The sequence below is a fragment of the Schistocerca piceifrons genome, chromosome 4 (genome assembly GCF_021461385.2).
Source record: "Schistocerca piceifrons isolate TAMUIC-IGC-003096 chromosome 4, iqSchPice1.1, whole genome shotgun sequence".
Classification (NCBI taxonomy): Eukaryota; Metazoa; Arthropoda; class Insecta; order Orthoptera; family Acrididae; genus Schistocerca; species Schistocerca piceifrons.
The window spans coordinates 724,619,738-724,645,108 of NC_060141.1; positions in this window are offsets into that span (position 1 = coordinate 724,619,738).

The following is a 25,371-nucleotide window of genomic DNA, read 5'->3' on the forward strand; positions in this document are numbered from 1 at the left end:
TGAAAAATTTCTATTCCACTCCTTCTTTGTTCGAGCTGTTCCCTCTATCCTCTTAGACAATTTTACATTCTATGCTCATAGCTTATCTAGCCCACCTTTCATAATTTGCAGTACCTCCTCTCCAGCAGCCATTTTTCGTACTGGAAACCCCACTCCCTGTGGGACCATCCAAATTATGGTTACCACTTATCAGTTACACAAACACAAACGGCAAAAACAAACATACTACTATCTCAACAATTCTCCCTACAGCACAAGCTTACATACTAAAAAGTCACATTACTTGTTCAGCACCATTTCCCATTCCAAGTGACCCAACTTAACACACATTCCATACAGTGCTTAATCGCTAGCATCATGACAACTCTGTTCACTAAACACAACAAAACAGCAAGACAAAAGTAAACTATGAGAATGACTCACACTACATCTTACTTTTAACTTATCTACTCTGACTGAGTGGCTGCTCATTGGACACATAAAGGAAACACATTAGAAGCAATGAATACTCTTTGACAGCACTCAGCTTCATGTCCTGAATCTCTACCCATGGTTAGTCGATCCCACTTCTGACACCAGGTGAAGCGGTCTAGGAATGTAAGACGACTTCTGTGCTGGGTTGAGCCTCGGCGGCAGTGGTGTGGTCATAGGAGCAGGCGCTAGATAGCTTTGAAAGAGAGCATGTGGAAGTAGATAGCTACTATATGATGATGCGCTGAGGAATGCTGATTCCAGTAGGTTACACAGCAGCGAGTGACCCATTTGACAGACACGGCTGCTCAAGGATGGAGCCAGCGGTACTTCAGATTGTTGAGTTTCTTGCAGAGGATGCTCTCGTGGTGGAACTCACCCCACAGCTTGGCAGTACATGGCACATAAACTCTCTCACCAACCGGAAGGGTGGGTGGTTTCACCACCCAGATTTCGTTCTGCTGTCCTTCAGGGCAGGTGTATGGCCACTGCTTGAGTGGGACATGAGCCACCCCACTTTTGGGGATGTATCAAGTTCAAGGAGGAGGACTTAGCACTAGCAAGAGGTGCAGTGATGGAAGCCCAAATTTGGGGTGGTTACATGCTGTCCCATGTCGCCCTGTCATCCGGTGTTGCCTTCCTATCTCTGTAGGGTAGGCGCTGCTGGACAGATCATGCCTAACCTCACATTAATATTATGTATACCCATTTTCGGCCCTCTTTTTGTGCCTGTTTACGGTTCCCAGTCACGCTCGGTGCAAGAAATCCGTGATCAGGAAATGTGGAAACGGCGTGTTCGATCTGCATGAGTTCCACTTTACCATCTGCGTTTCATTATTACGGTGCTTGGCTTAGTCCGTCTTATGTTTCCTAAACAACCTGTTTGCTGCAAGTAGCGTGCTGGCAAGTTAACACCCACCAGCTGCCTTGCACTGCTCTGGCTGAACTGTTACTTTCGTGGTACTGTCCAAAAGTAGTGGCAACATAACATTGTAAGTGCAAATGCAGAAATGGACGTTACTACTAAAAAAACTACCTCACTTTCACTAGCTTTGAAATTCCAAAAATAAGTTAGGCTGGCATTACCCAGCCATAAGTAACCGCCAACTATGTCACAAGAGATATTCTTGCGCTGATGGTATCCTCCTTTATAAAAAGGAATGACTACCACCATCTTGCTGACAATTAATAATCATTAATTCGGAAACGTTTGAAAAAAAACCATAACAATATTTTCACACTTCATGAAAAACATGATACAATTTCTGTCACCCTCTGCCATCTCAGGGACATGTAGAATATTCAGAATATTTATTCACAAAACGTAATGCTATTTGAGGCTTTCCATGCAAACTTCCAATAAACGAATTTCGATCAGCTGCTGTGTTATCTGCCTTCGAACGATGTGATGGTACGATGAATCGACAGACTGGGAGACATCAGTGCAGTGCCTACTGAAAACTCTGCTGCTGGACGATACAATCATGGAAAGAATATATTCCTTATCTTCACTCTGAATTACTAGAGCACCATTTGAACGATAGAACTGTGATTCTACTTCCCCAGGAGGAAGTGAGGTTGGCAGTAGTGAAACTACGGAAGACAAAATCATACAGGCCGGGTAGAAATATGGCAGAAGTGTCTTATCACCTAGAAGACCAAATGGAACAGTGTTATTAAATGAAGGTCTTCTGCAGTGGTGGATGCCCAGAATATAAAGAAAACAAGAAAATAAAAGAAAATAATAAAAATACGGAATATCATTACACCAAAAATAGGGGAAGACAAAGACCCAAGAGGACTGAAATCTTAAAGGTCGATTTGTTTCGTAGATTCTGTAGCCAAGGTACAGAAATAGCTTCTGTGCCACTGCCTGAAGGATCACAGAAAGGTAGTTGGCCTGAGCCCAATGAAATATGGTATCAGATAGTGGAAATTCACTGAGGTTTGGATAAACCACGAAGTGCAAATTGTGAACACCTCAGACGACGAGTATGTTACAGGCATAATGACTGAAATAGCTAAGGCTGTCCTGTTCAAAAGACTGAAGCAAGTGTACTATCCCAGGTGGATTTGTAACTGTCTCCAAAATAATTGCACAGAGAAGCAGGTAAAATTGGAATGCCCTGAAAGAGTTGAAAAACATCACCAAATACTACCCATAAGGATATGTTTGTGATCCAGCGCTCTGGAATGTTCGTACAAAACATCTACTGAACAAGTTTTATTGTCAGTGTTACAGCCTCTGAGTGGTGTTGGTAGAGTCGTTACAGCCTTTGGTAGTCCAGACTGAATTTAGATGTAGTATGAGGGAAGTGGTCAGTGGACTCTACGCTGTAAAAGTACACAATGCAATCTGATTGGCCACCATGGCACAGTGTGCAACCAATATATGCCAAGCTCGGTTTGTGTAATATGTGGAAGGTATGGCCACAGGTCAGTGATTGCCTGAATGGATGTAGCTGGCTTGCTGAAGAAAGACGTAATAGCTATGTTTTATAGGAGTTTGCGATGTGTAATTCAGATATATATCTCTGTTTGTGTCAGTACATAAAGAATATATCCTACAAAATTGTTTTTTGTTCTCTACCCTAACAATCAATAACAGCAAACATACCCTCGGTCCATAAAGTATCTGTGAACTACAAACCTGGGTACCAGCAGGAATAACTAGTTGGGCATGCTGGAACTTTGGAGTCTCAGTAGTAGCAGAGTCTTATGACTGTAACTATTACCTCCTGCTGATGGTACATTACAGTTTTAAATTTTAGCAGCTGTATCACTGTAATACATGATAAGAAATGATAATTAAATCAAGACCCTACGCTGTCGATAGGCATTGATATACATCAACGAGGACAGTTGAAAATGTGTGCCTTGACCGGGACACAAACCAGGGATATCCTGCTTACATGGCAGATGCTCTATCCATCTGAGCCACCGAGGGCACAGATATGCAAGCAGCTTCACTATACAGGGTGGGCCATTGATAGTGACCGGACGAAATATCTCACTAAATAAGCATCAAACGCAAAAACTACAAAGAACGAAACTAGTCTAGCTTGAAGGGGGAAACCAGATGGCGCTATGTTTGGTCCGCTAGATGGCGCTGCCATAGGTCAAACGGATACCAACTGCGTTTTTTTAAAATAGGAACCCCCATTTTTATTATATATTCGCGTAGTGCGTAAAGAAATATGAATGTTTTAGTTGGACACTTTTTTCGCTTTGTAGTAGATGGCGCTGTAATAGTCACAAACGTCTACGTACGTAGTATCACGTAACATTCCGCCAGTGCGGACGGTATTTGCTTCGCGATACATTACCCGTTTTAAAATGGACCGTTTACCAATTGCGGAAAAGGTCGATATCGTGTTGATGTATGGCTATTGTGATCAAAATGCCCAACGGGCGTGTGCCATACATGCTGCTCAGTATCCTGGACGACATCATCCAAGTGTCCGGACCGTTCGCCGGATAGTTACGTTATTTAAGGAAACAGGAAGTGTTCAGCCGCATGTGAAACGTCAACCACGACCTGCAACAAATGATGATGCCCAAGTAGGTGTTTTAGGTGCTGTCGCGGCTAATCCGCACATCAGTAGCAGACAAATTGTGCAAGAATCGGGAATCTAAAAAACGTCGGTATTGAGAATGCTACACCAACATCGATTGCACCCGTACCATATTTATATGCACCAGGAACTGCATGGCGACGACTCTGAACGTCGTGTACAGTTCTGCCACTGGACACAAGAGAAATTACGGGACGATAACAGATTTTTTGCACGCGTTCTATTTAGCGACGAAGCGTCATCACGAACAGCGGTAACGTAAACCGGAACAATATGCACTATTGGGCAACTGAAAATCCACGATGGTTGCAACAAGTGGAACATCAGCGACCTTGGCAGATTAATGTATGGTGCGGCGTTATTGGGAGAAGGATAATTGGCCCCCATTTTATCGATGGCAATCAAAATGGAGCAATGTATGCTGATTTCCTACGTAATGTTCTACCGATGTTACTACAAGATATTTCACTGCATGACAGAATGGCGAAGTACTTCCAACATGATGGATGTCCGGCACATAGCTGGCGTGCTGTTGAAGCGGTATTGAATAGCATATTTCATGATAGGTGGATTGGCCCGCACGTTCACCGGATCTGACGTCCCCGGAATTCTTTCTGTGGGAAAAGTTGAAGGATGTTTGCTATCGTGATCCACCGACAACCCCTGACAACATGCGTCAGCGCATTGTCAATGCATGTGCGAACATCACAGTAGGCGAACTTCTCACTGTTCAGGGAAATGTCGTTACACATATTGCCAAATGCATTGAGGTTGGCGGACATCATTTTGACCATTTACTCCATTAATGTGGTATTTACAGGTAATCACGCTGTAACAGCATGCGTTCTCGGAAATAAGTTCACAAAGGTACATATATCACATTGGAACAACGGAATTAAAATGTTCAAACGTACCTACGTTCTGTATTTTAATTTAAAAAACCTACCTATTACCTACTGTTCGTCTAAAATTGTGAGCAATATGTTTGTGACTATTACGGCGCCATCTATCACGAAGCGAAAAAAGTGGTCCAACTAAAACATTCATATTTCTTTACGTACTACACGAATATGTAATAAAAATGGGGGTTCCTATTTAAAGAAACGCAGTTGGTATCCGTTTGATCTATGGCAGCGCCATCTAGCGGGCCAACCATAGCGCCATCTGGTTTCCCCCTTCTAGGTAGACAATTTTCGTTCTTTGTAGTTTTTTTCCTTTGACGCTTATTTCGTGAGATATTTGGCCCGGTCGCAATCAGTGGACCACAGTATTTCATGAACACATTTACGCAAGCAGCCTCCACTATATCCATTTATAGTTTTGAAATGCTAGAGTGACATCCACCAGCGCATTATTTAGGTATTGTACTTCAGGTGACACATGGATGAAAGGTGATGAAACAGTATATAGTCAAATATGGTGCTGAGTTATGTGTTATATGAAATACATGCTAAAAACTTTAGATTACCAGAGGTCTCACAAAAATTCCAAGTATGGGAGAGACTTAACATGCTACCAAAGCCCTGCTGCTTATCTGTAATTGTTAGTTTCTGCTGGTAGTACTTTAACTACATAGTTTCTTTCTTTGTCTCAATAGCTGTATCATGTTCTTACTGGGTCCTGGAATAGCATGTGTCCTCTATGCATGTATGTGTCAGAACCACATATTAACATATAGCTATAAATTAACTTTAAAAACAATTACACACACACATATACACACACACACACACACACACACACACACACACGCGCGCGCGCATGCAGATGACAGTTACCACCCAACATGTAACCATTGTCAGCCAGCTGAGAAAAAGTACTCTGCAGCCTCATTCCAGTTTAGCAGTATGCAAACCGCATAAACTATGAAGTATCTCTAAATTAACACGAGATTTATAGATATACGGAGCTATCAATATGCTACCTCATGAAACACAGATCTAACGTAATGCTCTCACAGAACACTTGCAATGTATTGCAGTCAAATGCAACTGTGCATCATTCTGGCGTAGCTGGCATGCATTAGTGGTAGTTAAATTCCTAGGGAGTTCACAGCTATGAAAAACCTGCTTCCCATTAATATTTGAAACAGTGTGTCTGGAACGTGGCCTAAGTTCCAGCAAGCATGTTATGGTCAGAGCTTATGGCTGAGCACCGATAGTGCCACATTTGGGCAATATGCATGTTTTTCTTTTTCTTCCCACTGATGGCGAACTAGATTATCACTCAAAAAAAGTTTATTCCCGGCCAAGTGCAGTTTTCTAGTATCAAGCATGGTCCTAATTTGGGGAATAAATTTCTGAGAGTATACGTCTGGAACACAGCATTCTATGGTAGTGAAACGTGGACTGTGGGAAAATCGGAACAGAAAATAATCTAAGCATTTGAGACGTTGTGCTTCAAACGAATGTTGAAAATTAGATGGATTGTAAGGTAAGAAATGAGGAGATTCTGCATAGAATCGGAGAGAACGGTATATGTGAAAAACACTGACAAGGAGATGGAACAAAATGGTTCAAATGGCTCTTAGCACTATGGGACTTAACATCTGGGGTTATCAGCCCCTAGACTTAGAACTACTTCAACCTAACTAACCTAAGGACATCACACACATCCATGCCTGAGGCAGGATTCGAACCTGCGACCGTAGCAGCTGCGCGGTTCCAGACTGAAGCGTCTAGATTCGCTCGGTCACAGCGGCCGGCGAGGAGGGACAGGATGATAGGACACCTATTAAGACGTCAGGGAATGACTTCTGTGTTATTAGAGGGAGCTGTAGAGGGCAAAAACTTTAGAGGGAGACAGAGACTGGAGTACATCCACCAGATAGATGAGGACGTGGGTTGCAAATGCTACTCTGAGATGAAGAGGTTGCTGCGGAAGGGAAAATCGTGGCGCGCTGCATCAAACTAGTAAGAAGACTGATGACTCAAAAAAAAATGTTTCCAGTGATAAGAGAATAACAATATAGACTGTGTGATGTTGTTGCATTAATTTATTCTAAAAGCGGTGCTGATATTCAAGAAGATAAAAGTGGGTTGAAAGCTGTGAGCTATCTGAGGAAGTTAACCTTGCATTACTGCGCAACTGTTTCACCAGGTATCCAGTCTTGCTTACCAAATTCTCAACCAGACTAACATTATTTATAATCTTTTAATACTCATCTTACGATAATCGGTGGTATATATATAAAAAGACAATTAAATAAAAAGAAATAAATCAGTTTATATTTGGACATTGTTCCGTTAAAATTTCAGCATATCAAACTTGATTCTGAACTAAACTGGTGCCTTACTTAGGATTGTGAAAATGTGAGTTTGTAATCTCACCCGTGGTCTAGGGCGCCGGCACGGTAGCTCAGCGTGTTCGGTCAGAGGGCTAGCTGCCCTCAGTAATAAAAAAAACTGAGTTAATGGATCGACAACGAACTAAAACAGGTGTCTTTCGACGTCCGCCCGGAGCAGATACAACGAACGAAAACGAACAAAATAAGATCAATTACAAAAAAAAGGGGTAGCGTCTTTGATTCATAGTCAAAACGTTTTCGGTCCCGGGTTCGATCCCCGCCACCGCCTAAATTTTGATAAATAATCAGCATTGGCGGCCGAAGACTTCCGGCATAAGAAGTCAGCCTCATTCTGCCAACGGCCTTGTCAAAGAGGGCGGAGGAGCGGATAAGAGGTTCAGGGCATTCTTGTCCTAGGAGTGGGAAATTGCCCTTAAAGGCGGAAGAATAAGCAATGATCAACGACATGCGGATGCAGAAGGCAATGGAAACCACTGCATTAAAGACACGTAACGTGTATCCACAGGACATGTGGCCTGTAATTGAAGAAGTGTCATGATGATCTCTCCATTGGCATAAGATTCCGGAATAGTCCCCCATTCGGATCTCCGGGAGGGGACTGCCGAGGGGGAGGTTACCATGAGAAAAAGATTGAATAGTCAACGAAAGGATAACGTTCTACGATTCGGGGCGTGGAATGTCAGAAGCTTGAACGTGGTAGGGAAACTAGAAAATCTGAAAAGGGAAATGCAAAGGCTCAATCCATATATAGTAGGGGTCAGTGAAGTGAAGTGGAAGGAAGACAAGGATTTCTGGTCGGATGAGTATCGGGTAATATCAACAGCAGCAGAAAATGGTATAACAGGTGTAGGATTAGTTATGAATAGGAAGGTAGTGCAGAGGGTGTGTTACTGTGAACAGTTCAGTGACTGGGTTGTTCTAATCAGAATCGACAGCAGACCAACACCGACAACGATAGTTCAGGTATACATGCCGACGTCGCAAGCTGAAGATGAACAGATAGAGAAAGTGTATGAGGATATTGAAAGGGTAATGCAGTATGTAAAGGGGGACGAAAATCTAATAGTCATGGGCGACTGGAATGCAGTTGTAGAGGAAGGGGTAGAAGAAAAGGTTACAGGAGAATATGGGCTTGGGACAAGGAATGAAAGAGGAGAAAGACTAATTGAGTTCTGTAACAAGTTTCAGCTAGTAATAGCGAATACCCCGTTCAAGAATCACAAGAGGAGGAGGTATACTTGGAAACGGCCGGGAGATACGGGAAGATTTCAATTAGGTTACATCATGGTCAGACAGAGATTCCGAAATCAGATACTGGATTGTAAGGCGTACCCAGGAGCAGATATAGACTCAGATCACAATATAGTAGTGATGAAGAGTAGGCTGAAGTTGAAGACATTAGTCAGGAAGAATCAATACGCAAAGAAGTGGGATACGGAAGTACTAAGGAATGACGAGATACGTTTGAAGTTCTCTAACGCTATAACACAGCAATAACGAATAGCGCAGTAGGCAGTACAGTTGAAGAGGAATGGAATCTCTAAAAAGGGCCACCACAGAAGTTGGGAAGGAAAACATAGGTACAAAGAAGGCAGCTGCGAAGAACCATGGGAAACAGAAGAAATACTTCAGTTGATTGATGAAAGGAGGAAGTACAAACATGTTCCGGGAAAATCAGGAATACAGAAATACAAGTCGCTGAGGAATGAAATAAATAGGAAGTGCAGGGAAGCTAAGACGAAATGGCTGCAGGAAAAATGTGAAGACATCGAAAAAGATATGATTGTCGGAAGACAGACTCAACATACAGGAAAGTCAAAACAACCTTTGGTGACATTAGAAGCAACGGTGGTAACATTAAGAGTGCAACGGGAATTCCACTGTTAAATGCAGAGGAGAGAGCAGATAGGTGGAAAGAATACATTGAAAGCCTCTATGAGGGTGAAGATTTGTCTAATATGATAGAAGAAGAAATAGGAGGCGATTTAGAAGAGAAAGGGGATCCACTATCAGAACCGGAATTTAAAAGAGCTTTGGACGACTTACGGTCAAATAAGGCACAAGGGATAGATAGCATTCCATCAGAATTTCTAAAATCATTGGGGGAAGTGGCAACAAAACGACTATTCACGTTGGTGTGTAGAATATATGAGTCTGGTGATATACCATCTGACTTTCGGAAAAGCATCATCCACACAATTCCGAAGACGGCAAGAGCTGACAAGTGTGAGAATTATCGCACAATCAGCTTAACAGCTCATGAATCGAAGCTGCTTACAAGAATAATATACAGAAGAATGGAAAAGAAAATTGAGAATGCGCTAGGTGAAGATCGGTTTGGCTTTAGGAAAAGCAAAGGGACGAGAGAGGCAGTTCTGACGTTGCGGCTAATAATGGAAGCAAGGCTAAAGAAAAATCAAGACACTTTCATAGGATTTGTCGACCTGGAAAAAACATTCGACAATATAAAATGGTGCAAGCTGTTCGAGATTCCGAAAAAAGTAGGGGTAAGCTATAGGGAGAGACGGGTCATATACAATATGTACAACAACCAAGAGGGAATAATAAGAGTGGACGATCAAGAACGAAGTGCTCGTATTAAGAAGGGTATAAGACAAGGCTGTAGCCTTTCGCCCCTACTCTTCAATTTGTACATCGAGGAAGCAATGATGGAAATAAAAGAAAGGTTCAGGAGTGGAATTAAAATACAAGGTGAAAGAATATCAATGATACGATTCGCTGATGACATTGCTATCCTGAGTGAAATTGATGAAGAATTAAATGATCTGCTGAATGGAATGAACAGCCTAATGAGTACACAGTATGGTTTGAGAGTAAATCGGAGAAAGACGAAGGTAATGAGAAGTAGTAGAAATGAGAACAGCGAGAAACTTAACATCAGGATTGATGGTCACGAAGTCAATGAAGTTAAGGAATTCTGCTACCTAGGCAGTAAAATAACCAATGACGGATGGAGCAAGGAGGACATCAAAAACAGACTCGCTATGGCAAAAAAGGCATTTCTGGCCAAGAGAAGTCTACTAATATCAAATACCGGCCTTAATTTGAGGAAGAAATTTCTGAGGATGTACGTCTGGAGTACAGCATTGTATGGTAGTGAAACATGGACTGTGGGAAAACCGGAACAGAAGAGAATCGAAGCATTTGAGATGTGGTGCTATAGACGAATGTTGAAAATTAGGTGGACTCATAAGGTAAGGAATGAGGAGGTTCTACACAGAATGGGAGAGGAAAGGGATATGTGGAAAACACTGATAAGGAGAAGGGACAGGATGATAGGACATCTGCTAAGACATGAGGGAATGACTTCCATGGTACTAGAGGGAGCTGTAGAGGGCAAAAACTGTAGAGGAAGACAGAGACTGGAATACGTCAAGCAAATAATTGAGGACGTAGGTTGCAAGTGCTACTCTGAGATGAAGAGGTTAGCACAGGAAAGGAATTCGTGGCGGGCCGCATCAAACCAGTCAGTAGACTGATGACAAATAAAAAAATAAAAAAAAATCTTACGGAATACATCAAATAGGGAGCCAAGATTGGGAGACTACATACAACACTGCATTCATAAATTAACACACGAAGAACGTTGAAACATATCCAAGTGGAAATTAACCACAAACAACCGATTCAGTTTTCACCAAAAGAAGTTGCGTTCATAGCGCAATCCTGTCTGTCATGAAATTACCACACACTGGTGTACTAAATTCATACTAACTCTCTGTGAAATCATCCCAAAAAGAATAGCTGAAGGCTACTTTGATGGTTACACCACATGCTTCACGTGGTCAACTTGGTTTACACAAAGAGTGTAACTCCCCAATATTTTTGATAATTAAAATAAATTACATCGAAACGCAATTTACAAAAGAAAAATCTCGAACTGGTTACTATCGTCTTACTATTAACCTGATGGGTCAAACAACTGTATAAGCACGTGGTACTGATCTCACAAAGTACACCCCACATGTGTTGAACATAAAGAAAAGTTGCTATATTGAAAACTATTGTCAAGACGAGATGTTATAATCTCACGCACATTCGCATTTAAGATTGATGATCTTAGTTAGAGTTACCGATCAACACGTGGTTCCACTTTACTCACAAAGTAGTGACAAAGCAACTACCGGAAGATTTTCTGAACTTCACACTCGAATTACACTGCGTTGCAATTTAATATAACATTAGATATTTTAGAGCTAAACCTGAAATAAAGGTGATTAAATTTTCAGTGAGGCTGAACATAAGAAATCCATTGTCCTACGCTGGGCCCCTACCGAGCATGCTTAACAGATACAAACGGAAGTGACCAGAGAGGCAGCTTCCTACACCAACATGACAAGGGACAGACAGAACCATACTAAGAATAGAAACCTCTTTGCTTTTAGAAAGCGTAGCTACCTGTTCCGACGTTGGTCCTACTGTTCTCTAGCAGACAGGCTTGTCTGCTACCATCAAGCATGCAACTAGAAACACATTTGCTCATTCATACTCTCACACAGAACGGAAGGGGGATGACGGTACCTTATCATATACAGTATACAAAAGAAAGCGGATGTAGGTTCCGTATGAGACTGTGTGACATGAATTACACATAAACTGTGTTTTATAGCGTAGTAGTGTGACAGATCGTTCTTGTTTATGTGTAAAAGTAACACGTTCCACTGCTCAGTCTCCTCCCAGATAGTCAGAAACACCACAGTAAATTAAGAAGAGGAATTTATGCTGTAAATGACAACATATTTAAGAAATTAACATGAAAGGAATCCAACAGAGACCTTTCAATTGGCGCAGACAAACGTAACAACATATGCATTCTCCACGTAATATCATAATTACACTATCAGAACAACAAAAGTTTACAGAAATCATTAATCCTTCAGAAGGAGCAGATATTCCTGATGCAAAAGTGAGTCATGCACGCATTGTTGAAGACTTTCAATGAAAAAGTATGTTCCATTATTTAATATGGCTGTTAATGGCACTTTTTGTGATAAACTTATGTATAAATCTAAGCACCTAAATGAAACACTTTAAAATGGCAAAGAATTATATTTCACTATCAGCTTTAAATATAAATATATTCATATCGACTGCCTATTGAAAAGATATTATAACAACCTACAGACAGGCGATGTTCACCACTCAGTGATGTGTGGAAGATCATGACTCAGCTCACTAGTCACCTGAGCCTGCAGCTGGTTTTATGACGCTGGTCGAAGTGGCTGTGCCGTTCTGGGCGCTGCAGTCCGCAACCGCGAGACCGCTGGATGTTTGTGATGTCCTTAGGTTAGTTGGGTTTAACTAGTTCTAAATTCTAGGGGACTAATGACCTCAGAAGTTGAGTCCCATAGTGCTCAGAGCCATTTGAACCATTTGGGATTTGACGCTTTTCATACATCTACCTAATAATCATATGCTTCGTGCAATCAAAACTCTTACGTGAATCATACTTTACTGATGTGTTAAAATTCTTGGCCCTTCCACAAATAACCCGGCGTCCTCGTTTCTTAGAAGAAGGCTTCTCAACTTTCTCAGATGTCTGGTATGTTACAAGGGACAGTGAAATATTCTTAGGATAGGTCGGAATTTGAGCTCTTGCTATCAGACGCACTTTCATGAGATCATAACCCAAGTTCTTCAGAAACATCGTTTTTGTAAACATGATTTTCTCCATTTGAATGAAGTAGTATCTTGGCAGTGATGTCCACAGTATCCAATAGAGCCAAGAAGATTACCAAAAACCATTTCCTCGTTAAACAGGCCACAGAATATGTGCGATACACCTAGTCAACTGTATCAACGCCCCCATTGTGGCATAATAATCTAACACAATACTTATTTTTCAAGAAACCCCATCGATAGCGCCTGAATCATGCATAGTTGACAGAATCAGTATCGACTTTTTCTTCTTCACGTACGAAACAAATGTCATGCCTTTCTTACATCGGAAGAGAGACAAATTAGGTGCTCGGTCTTCCTTACGCAATAATTCCTTGAAAATTTTCTGAGTGCTCAAATACACGCAAGGCCGAGCAACTGGCAGGTCACAATACGCCAGTCACTACTCTTGATGAACTGTGGTATCGTGTTGAAGCTGCATGGGCAGCTGTACCCGTATACGCCATCCAAGATCTGTTTGACTCAAAGCCCAGGCGTATCAAGGCCGTTATTACGGCCAGAGGTGGTTGTTCTGGATGCTGATTTCTCAGGAACTATGCACCCAAATTGCGTGAAAATGTAGTCACATGTCAGTTCTAGTATAATATAGTTGTCCAATGAGTACCCGTTTATCATCTGCATTTCTTCTTGGTGTAGCAATTTTAATGGCCAGTAGTGTATTTCTGATACTGAAGTTCGTAGAGCACAGGGTACACAAAATATTTCGACACTTGGAAAAAAGTTTTCAAATCACAAACTGCAAATATCTTAATGCCATGCTTGCGAAGTTTGTTTGAAATATATTTTACAAATCCATAACGATCCCGAATAGCTTGAAGTTTCTCATCAGTGTATACAAATTCACCGAGACTGTACGCGCTTTTACAGTTGTGGCATGCAAGTAAATAACTGGTCAACCACCGAAAAATGAAAAGTTGAGTTACAGGTGAAATTCCGGCGTAACCACCAACACCTATAACATATATTCTGATACAAGAGCCAGAACAGCGCGAAACTGTATTTATAGCTGACACAAGATGGCACTCGTGTCTAACACCAACACTGATCTTTGGTTTCTTTGCAGCAATAAGACACTGCTGAAGCAATTATTACATAATACACAATATTGAAAAATGAAAGGGGAAAATTCATCAAAACGGAGGAAGAGATGTGAAGGTAGTGCAAAGTGAACGGAAAAAATTACGCAGCGAAGGAAACGACCATACTCGAAAAGACAGTACTGTGATTTCCGCTAGAGAGTCTCACAAGCACCAAATAGGCCTTGACTGCTGTTTAACTTTTTATTACAATGGTTGGAATCTGCATAAGTTACATTCTAGTGTTTTAATGCGTTTGATTTATTATTGAAACGAATTTCATATGGACAAAAATCATCGTTCTGATGAGGTTATAGTTAGCTACTTGAATGAAATCATTTACTTACCTGCAAATACCTAGGTATGTTGATTTAAACATATTATATATACGGCTTCTCTCTTTCAGTCTCCTGCAAGTGTCAGTTTAAATGCAGGCAGCTTTCGTATGACCAGAAACTCAAGTTGTTTAAGGAATTCTACTCACTAAAAGATGCAGTCAAGCAAAATAACTGTGCAATGTCTCACATACATGCTTTCAAAGTGAAGAGGAAGGTCAAAAGTATATATTGATAGTAACAAATCTGCTCAGCTGTCTACTGAGGAAGGAGGAGAACAACTGGTCATACCTACGAAAAGAAATCGTAACTATGTGTTACACATTGCCTGATGGAGAGGGAAATGTAATAAGAGTATTTAAAGGAACATTTATCAAGGTTCTCACTTTGACGAAAAGAAGAGTTCAGACATTAACACAGTTTAAGCAGAGGGGTCAGATTGTATATGAACAAAACCCAGGAAATAAGAAAAAACACTGGAAATATACAGAAGAAAATGAAAAGCTGGTTGTTGTTCATATTAAAGCCATACCAAGGCAAGAAAGCCACTATTCAAGGGAATAATCGGGTGACAAACAATACTTAAGTGAAGACCTGACTGTTTAATGTTTGTTTAAAGAATTTCAAAGGCAGCATGAAGACACTAACATCACATACCGCTTCTATGCAAAAGTCTTTAAAGACAAATTCCGCAAGCTAAAATTTTCGCCAAGCTAAAATTCCAGCGTTTGTCAAGTGACACTTGTTCTACATGTGACCTCCTTAAAGCCAAACTGAGGTGTGATCCCAATAATAAAGACAATAAACTGCAGCTAGAACGCCATCATCTAAAAGCAAACAAAGCTATGGATTTCATGAAAGCTGACACAACCAAGAGCCAAGGGCCTAACTCGCAAGTATTTATAGCTACAATGGATTTGCAAAAAGTCATTTGTCTTCCGTCATTGAGGCACAGTGAAATGTACTATTTACGACAACTCTCAAATTACAACTTTTGCATTCATGTTGGTGATAAACCGGTCACATGTTTCTCTGGCATTAGGCCGTTGTTGCAGGGGTGGGAATGAAATTGTTTCCTGTGTGCACAAAGCTTTTACTTCGACACTTACTTGTAAAAAGAAACTAATAATGTGGAGTGAGAATTGCTGTGGGCAGAACAAAAACAAGATGATGCTGTTTCTGTGGGTTTACCATACAGCAAAAGGCTACTTTATGGAAATAGAACACAAGTTTTTGGTGAAAGGACACTCTTTTATGACTTGCGATCGTGATTTTGCTCACATTGAGAAACGAAAGAGGCGCACTGTATGTGAAGTTCCAAAAGACTTAGTTCGCCTCATAACTGAAGCTATGCACACAATACCATTCATGCAAGAAAGAGAATTTTATAGCTTTAAGTCAAATCCTGAAAAATATATGAATCTCACCAAAGTGCATATTTCAAAGCATAATGGATCATACTGACTCCTGAAGGCCTGGGGTACTGCAAGTTAGTGAAACTGAAAAGTTCAAGGAATATTACATCTTGAAGACAAACGTGAAGCCTTCTGATCATCACGTGCAGCTGAAAACACGACACCGTGAATGTAGGCTGTCAGAAGAAATTAGAAGGGATTTAGCTGAAGTGAACCGTTTGTAAATGAGGAGAATAAGGGGTTTTACGAGAAACTTGTGAAATGAGTGAAAATGGTGATCGCGGCACTTTTATCGTTATTTATGTTCAATCCTTTGCAAACAGAACGTTTCATTTTCTTCAAATTTTCTATCATTTTGTTCTTAACTCCATTAACATAGAATACAAGCACATATGTGACAAGAAAACTGTACAAGGTGCTATCCAAAATTTTCGGGACTTGTGCTGCCATCTGCTGAAAACCTTACCTTGTACGAATGGTCTACATCACGCTTGAAGTAGTTCCCATCTGCACGTACACACAGGTCCCAGAGCTACTGACGCTGGTCAAACGTTTTCTGGAAGTCTGTTCTTTGAGGGTGTTTATCACCACGAGCGATGCTTCTTGAATCTTCTCTGGAGTCTCGAACCGACGGCCTTTCAACTTGAGTTTCAGTTTTGGGAATACCGCGAAATCACAAGGTGGCAAATCTGGCGGATATTGTGGGTGGGGTACAATCGCCATGTTGTTTTTTACCAAAAAGGTCCTGGTGAGCAAGGACGTGCGACAGGGCGCGTTGTAGTGATGCAGCATCCAGTTCCCTTGACGCCAAAGTTCGGTCCGTCGTCGCCGCACGTTTTCACGGAGCCGTCGGGAAACGTCACAGTAGTACGCGGAATTCACTGTTTGGTTGGATGGGAGGAATTGATTGTGCACAATTCCCTGAACTTGGAGGGGCCGGGCTGATCCTCTGGGACGATTGTCGCTTTGTCTCCCGATCATACCGTGTATCCAGCTCTCGTAGCTGGTGATAACCTGTGACAAGAAGGTTGGATCATCAGATGCGGTCTGATGAAGGTCCGTGCACACTTCAACACATTGTGCCTTCTGATTGGCAGTCAAGATCCTTGCCACAAATCTTGCGGCGACATGATGCATGCCCAATTCATCAGTCAACATTCGTTCACATGTCCTATAACCAATACCCACTTCATGTACAAGGTCTTGAATGGTTCGACGTCGATCCGCACGAAACAGTTGTTGAAGTTTGTCAACAATGTCTGGCTTTGTGCGGCTAACGGGCCTTCCAGTGTGAGCATCATCTTCGACGTCTGTACCGCCTGCCCTGAACCAAGTATGCCACTCAAAAACATGTGTAGGGCTCATGCTCCGTCCCACAAACACTTGTTGAATCATTTTCCAGAGATTCGCACAGAATTTGACACACACGCACTGTTCTGATCGCGGATCCATCGTAAAATCGCCACACACCAAACACAGAGTATTACGGAAACCACTCTAGACACGCAACACGTCCTCCCAACTGAATGCCACTCCGCACACTGACTCATCAGATATGCAGCTCTCGCCACCTAGCTGTGCAAAGGTCTACTACTCCTATTTTCCAGATGACAGCACCAGTCCCGAAAATTTTTGATTCCACTTCGTATATATAGGGATCCCAAACTTTTATACTGGTTTTGTTGAAGTGCTATACACGTTTCGTTGATAATTTCTAAATCAGTTTTTTGGCGCCTGGCCCATTATTTACTTACATCCACAATTGTTCACAGACTCATCCAAAATTTAATGTACTGCAGGCTACTTATCAGTTTTCCTTCCCTTTTCTGTGATTGTTTTATCGTCGAAACGAACACTATAGAACATGGAAAGGATCACTTGTAGCTCATGACAGTTCTTGCAATTCCGATTCCTGATCCATAGGTATCCCTCAGCTCCATTACATCCACGAGCTTTCCTTTCTTCATTGCGAAAAGATTGTAATGTCATCAATCATTTCCATGCTAACTATCTTACTGAATCCAGAAATCTCCATTGTTACTCCTGTGGAAACATCCTTGAATTCTGGAACAGCTTATACAATATTTTTACTTATCTGATTACTTGTTGCTGAGCTAACTGTTTTTCCTTGTTTAGAAGTTTTGTCGCTTCCAACTAACCATCCACCAGTAGAACCTGATTGAGAACTACTCCTGTCCACTTCCAGTCTGACGGTCTGTGTGAGTAATTATCTCCACTTCCCCATCAGTATAATCGTCCAATAAATGTCTACATCTTTCGTAAGATCTGGATTTTAATTCATGAGCCACTAGAATGGTTCAAATAGTTCTGAGCACTTTGGGACTTAACATCTGAGGTCATCAGTCCCCTAGAACTTAGAACTACTTAAACCTAACTAACCTAAGGACATCACACACATCAATACCCGAGGCAAGATTCGAACCTGCGACCGTAGCGGTGGCGCGTTTCCAGACTGAAGCGCCTAGAACCGCTCGGCCACGCCGGCCAGCTGAGCCACTAGAGTTTCTCGTTGGTTAAACGCTTTCTTACCCTAAAATAACAAAAATTTTAATGAACATAGGTCATATGAATAATGTAAATAAAATAAAAACACTGTGTTCGTGGAAGTAAACAACAAACTTACTTGACTAATCGTGCCATGCACTAAGTCCACTATTGTGACAAAGTTACGTAAAGTTTCCTGTTAAGCAAATTCTGTAACACCGAGAATTAATAGACTGCACACAACAATAATCAGGATACAATTGAAGCAATAGCTGGAGTTTCAAATGCCTCCAGTGTTGCCAACATGGCGAATACAATACTTATATAAGTTTGGTGCACTCTGTGCACCGGCGCGCCTGCGCTGCGATTCGTTTTCATCGTATCGGTCAGTCTCTGTCACATGAAAAATGTAAAACACACAAGCAGAAAATTATCGTCGCTGAGAAAAAAAGAAACAAAAGTTGTCGGTCTGAGATATAAAACAAGTTTCTTGCAGGAGATTGGCATAGTCACTGGCTTGGTTCGTAAGTTACACAATTAGGTTCAGTGTTTAATGTTCATGGGACCAAGTCGGATTTGTTGTAATACATTGACCTAATTAGATCAGATAGTCCTCTGCACAGTTTTTTCTTATTGTCTTTGTTGCACACACACATACGGAATCCAGAGTTCAGGTATTCACAGCGGTGGTGACTATAATCTATCTTACATAAATCTACATAAGTCTCTGATCTGATCACAGGAGTGTACATTAGTTTTTAAGTACAGGGTTAGAAACAAAGTCTAAACAAGGTGTGTTCCTTATTAAATAACGTTGTAAGGTACATCAATATTGGATGGATATTGTCCTTTCACTTGCTCAATATGGTGAATTGTGACTAGTGGTGTTTTCCAGCGAGCTCCACTCACATCGCAAAATGTTTCACTGTTCATTTGGCTTAAAGACACAGTCTCGGTGTCCCCTGAGTATGAAGACAACAGTACAATTATCATCTGAGCAAAACGTAGTGGTTAGTTGGCCAACTACCTAAATCCTCCACATGAGGTCATCATCTGCATATGCAAACTATGTGGCTAACGCTTGCCTGTAGTTACGAATACCAGAATACACAATAGGGATCACGAGGTATATGCGCAGTAACCAGCCGCGCCGCTGACGTCAGAGTGAACCCAACCAGCTCTCAGTTACTCGAAGTTACCGCAACGTATTGTGTTGTAATTGCGTTTACGAGCGAAACGAAATTTGTTTACGGCAGTGCAAAGTTTTATTATGGACTGGCAATTGAGTTCATAGCTACGTCATAATTATCGAGGGATTTTTTACATCAAGTTTGTAAGTGAAAAGTAATTGGTTACTGTGCAATCGCCAGCTGTAATAACCACAGGAGACAAGTAAGTATGTAATGAATTAAGTTTATATATGCCCCAAAAACAATGAGTCGAAATGGAAATGAGTAAATGCCTGTAAACGTGCAGATTTGTTTCGAGCTGAAATACTACTACTCAATAAGTCTACTCAATAAGTCTCACGGATCTGGATGACAAAAGAGATTTGAGAAGTTAGGTGTTGAATATTGCTTCGAAACGCAAGATGAAGGCTTAAGCTGTTCCAACTCTGAATCTACCATCCTTGGGTGATGATTTAGGGCATAGTAATGAGCCTAATAATTTGAAAAATATTCGGGAACAGAAACGAAGCTACTGCAAAGAAGCAGAAGGTGTTTTACAAGTAAATATATTACCACTTAACGAAAAAATTACTACTAGACAAAACATTAACTGCGAAAACAAACACTGTTGTAAACGCAACAATGAATGTGTATGAAAACAATTACGAATTATCGAAACAGAAATAAAAGACCTTAGGCAAAAAATGCAGATTTGCAGTACTGTCTCTCTCGATGTAGGGCTGAGTTACATGAAATTAAAACATCTTCAAAAAGTAATTCACGGCTCATTTTCTGACTGTCAACAACGAGCAGTTGTGAAAGGACGGTGTACTAACAGCTCACCTAAAAATATTGCAAATGCAGAGACTTTATGTTGACTATTTTATAAAACGTTATCATTTTTCAGAGATGTATTATCCTTCCTAGTGAAATCACTATTAAAGAGAAAACTGGGGCAATTTAGCGTTCCGCCAGGTTTTGATGATTTAAGCTTTAATGTTTTGAAAGCTCATAGTTTTTAACAAAATTTAAAACAGTTGTAATCAATATAAAGCTTAATAATAACAGTAACGATAATACACTACAACCCATTCATTCCTGCTATGAGTTAGATACGAGTGCGCCGTTTGCCTATAAGGTTCATTGGGGCGTGGCGTGGCGGAGGGTTCATGGTGACATCACAGCTCACAGCCTGCCTGCGTATGACCCCTACCTTGTATTCTATACTTCATTTATCATAAAAATAAACCTGATGTAAACAAACACAAGCGCGATGACTGGCCAGCAGCCATAACTCTCGCTCATTGGTGTTGTTCCGCTCTTGGAAGTAGGCCCTACTTATGTATTAGATATATTTTTACTATGTCTTTGTAAATGGAACTTTAATACACTCTGATGTGATAACGCCATCGACGTTTTTCTTAATCATACTTCAGTTACGTAATTTTTATTTCAGAAACTGTGTACAGTCACAGTCTCCATAAACGCTACTTGTTTTCCGTCATCTCGCTGTCAACACGTGATGTGAAAATGGATGACGCTGCTTCCTGTGTCGTAGTGAAACATGCGCGCGGAACACCTTTAATGGCGAGAAACAAGTTGTTCTTAATTATTTTTCAAAGGATAACTGAGAAAAATCATCTCTGACGTTTTCCGAGAAACACTACATAAGTAGTTTCTTCTGACGGATTGTATGTGGGGCATAATTGGATGCGTGAGACAATACAAAATTGTTGATGCATTGAGGCGTCAGTTCGAATCTGCCGGCACAGTAGCTCAGCGTGTTCGGTCAGAGTGTTAGGTACCCACTGCAATAAAAGAACTGGGTGAACAGATCAACGAAGAACCTGAACCAGTGTCGTCCGACGTCCACCCCGAACAATTCAACGAAGAATATAGAACAAAATGAGGTCAACAAAAAGAAATCCCGTTGTGGCCTATTTTTTTTGTTGTTGTTTTAATACCTAGATCATTTAAATATGAAATTCATCAAATATATGTTGATTAACTCATACTTGACCATCATTTTTCACGAAAAAACGCTCGTCTTCTAGTTTGTAATTACGTACCGCACACAAAATTCTGGTTTTCATCGCCAATACAGATTCTTAAGTATCGATATTTTGTAAAAGATTGTTAAAGATTGCTGAAGTTACGAAAACATTACACGATCAAATTTTTTGGAGAAAAAAAGAAAAACCAAATACTCCTTGTTTGAATATGTCCTTTGTCTTGTAGGATGGACGTAGTTTCACACGAGCCAGAGTGAGAAGCATCGTAGAGACATGGAAAAAATTAATTTTCGCGGCGTCGAGCACACTGTTAGAAGTGCTGCATTTTTACAGTTGTCACCGCGCCAGTGTTGTCTGAATCCTACAGATCTGATCTAGAGCGAAGTTAATGGATTTGTCGCAGAAATAACAAGACATTTTAGCTGCTAAACGTAGTGAAACTAATGCACGAAGTTTTGTGACACGTCACAGCCGAACGATGGCGAAATGCACAACAGCACGTCATAAAAGAGGAGCAGGAAATCTCGACATTTTGGTGGCTTGGGATTCTGTTCCTGATCGCCTCGTTATCAGTGTAGCAGTAATGAAATGTATTCCTCAGAAATCAATATGGAAGAAGTTCAGAAATTGCCGCACGACTGACTGCATACATTCAGTGTCGTCAACATTTAAGTACATGGAAAATCAGTAGTCAACTTTTTCGCCACGCATAGCTCCTGCAGAAAAATGACCATTGTTAAAGTCAGAAATTTTCATCATTCTTGTTTTTAATTATAATACTACGTCACCTAAGACAGAGGGCATGTTATGATTTATGCCAGGTCACCTAAGAAGCTTATCGCTTGAGTTTTGGAAATTTGGAAATTTTTGGTAAGGTCTTATGGGACCAAACTGCTGAGGTCATCGGTCACTAAGCTTAAACACTACTACATCTAATTTAAAATAACGTACGCTAAGCACGACACACGCACCCATGCCCGTGGGAGGACTCGAACCTCCGACGGGGGAGCTGCACCGATTGACGCCTAAGACCGCTCGGCTACCCCGCGCGGCCGCCTGAGTTTTGCCATATATAATTTCCTTCTCTTTAAAAGCTATATTGTTCTCAGCTCGTCTCTTTTTGCGTCTCTACTGTAGTTCATATCACTTTCCTGACCGGTGCTGTCCAAGTTGAATGCGCAGCTGAATCTGTTGCCCAGTATCGTCGCTGAGTCGATGTACGCGTAACGCACAGGATAAAAGGTATCCTCATTATCGTACTTGACTGTGCTCGAGACAGCTTGGCTTCCGCTCCACGTGAAACGGAAACCAATGAGATTCCAGCAAACGCGGAAGAATACATAGTGTAACGTTTATACGACGTCTGTTCTTATGATGAACGGAGTACCGCGTTTCGCAGTGGCGGGGATTCAGGACACCTGGCTGTGCGCTCGTTCTCTCAAAGAGGCGACGCGAGTTCGGGGAAGACCCTCAGGAACGGGAACGGCAGCTCGTGTGGCGCTCCCATTAGGGGTCCTCACGCGAACACTCCTAACCTAAAGCCGTCGGCACACGGACCGTGCTGTCGAACGTTAACGTTGAGCGTGCCAAGTTCAACGTGCTGCTGAACGCTCAGGAATGATGCGACTTGTGTATACGGTACGTGGGCCCCAACGTGGTATACGCGATCGCAACGCACTCCAGCGGCAGTTGAACGATGTTTCTAGTTCGTAAATCACACTGTTCACTCAACGGGCGCGCGTAAAATTCCCATGTTAGCTCTATTAAAACGCACATTTCCTCCATCGTCCACGAAAAGGAAGTACGCATCTCGTGGTCGTGCGGTAGCGTTTTCGCTTCCCACGCCCGGGTTCCCGGGTTCGATTCCCGGCGGGGTCAGGGATTTTCTCTGCCTCGTGATGACTGGGTGTTGTGTGCAGTCCTTAGGTTAGTTAGGTTTAAGTAGTTCTAAGTTCTAGGGGACTGATAACCATAGATGTTAAGTCCCATAGTGCTCAGAGCCATTTAAACCATTTTTGAACGAAAAGGAATGTACCATGTCCAATCAATAAGGACAGAGACATATAAAAGTTCCATTACAAACAGTGCGGTACAAATTTGGAATACTTCTCCGCATAAGATAAACATTATTTCATCATTCCCACATTTTATTAAAACCCCAAGATCAGTCTTACTTGATCACTGTTCCTACCCAGTAGCAGAATCTTTGCAACATCTGAATTACGAAGCGTAAAAGAAAAAGGAGTAAAATATCTTTATGGAAGTAGCGCAAGCTGTCCTGTAGATTAAGCCAATCGAACAAAGTCACCCCTGAAAAAAAGGTGAACTTATATTTACATAACATCAAATATTATAGTATATACTTATATTAAACTAATAATAAAAACGCTAATGTTAAGAAATAAAATACAGCAGTGTTAAGACGCAAACCACCGCTCCAACTATCAACTAAATACGAGACAGTTACGCTACTCATTACACCTTTTTTTTTTTTCGTTATTGATCGTTGTGTTTGGTCGTTGCGGACGTCGCAAGACATCCTGTTCAAGTTCGGTGGTTGGTCGTTCCACTCAGTTTTTTTTTTTTTTATTACAGAGGCCAACTGGCTCTCTGAGCGAACACGCTGAGCTACCGTGCTGGCATTACACTAATCTAACAACACACGGACACATCTCGCAATTAATCCAAGTATGTTACCCGTTGCAGAAAACCTTATCGTAGATACGTTACTAATTGAAATTTAATTATAACAAATTTGTTCAAGAACAATGCATTTTGGGTGGATCATCCTTGTGTCACTGCCTTCAAATAGCCTACTCTCATAAGACGCAAGTTACAATAATTCTTTTCCCATGAATATGATGTTTCTCGTTATTTTAGTGGAACGAATCACACAGTTAACAACAGGTTTTCCAATGATTCTGAATTTGCTGATGCTCAGAAACGGCATATGTACATATAAGCTTGAAATGAATGCCAATATGGCGCCTCACGACTCTGTACTGAAGGGAGACGGCGTGCGTGTGACATAGGTGGCGTTGTGCCATCTCATTGGTCAACGCTCAGAATATCTGACATGCCAGATATTGCTCTGCACGTTCGGAAAGACACGCTATGACGTCAGAAACTCGGCACGCTCAACGCTCAACGTTCGGATGCACGGTCCGTGTGCCGACGGCTTAAGGCGAGCCACGCAGATCCGCGCAAGAATGCTTCGCCAGTGTGAAAGCTGTCTCAAAGTAAGCACGCAAGTGCTGTGCTACGCCGCCGATCACACGCGCCCCGTACCTCTGATCGCCAGCGCATTTAGACCTGCACGTCAGGCTTGTGGCGTTGTTACGCTTGCTGCTGTGCGCTCTCTCGCTGATTCTCCTGTCAGTTGCCTACAGTGCGCGACGAGACTCTTTCGCATATTCTTATCAGCAATCTACAATACCCGACACTATCGTGGTGGGTTAACCACTCCTGGACCAAGGAATTAGTCTACATCTACATCATACTCCGCAAGCCACCTAATGGTGTGTGGCGGAGGGTACTTTCGGTACCACTATCTGATCCCTCCCACCCCATTCCACTCGCGAATAGTGCGTGGGAAGAATGATTGTCGGTAAGCCTCTGTATTGTCTCTAATTTCTCGAATTTTCTCCTCGTGGTCAGTACGCGAGATGGATGTCGGGGAAGTAATATGTTGTCTAACTACTCCAGAAAAGTGCTGTCCCGAAATTTCAATAGTAGATCTCTCCGTGATGCATAAGGCCTCTCTTGTAACGTCTATCAGTGGAGTTTGTTAGCATCTCCATAACGCT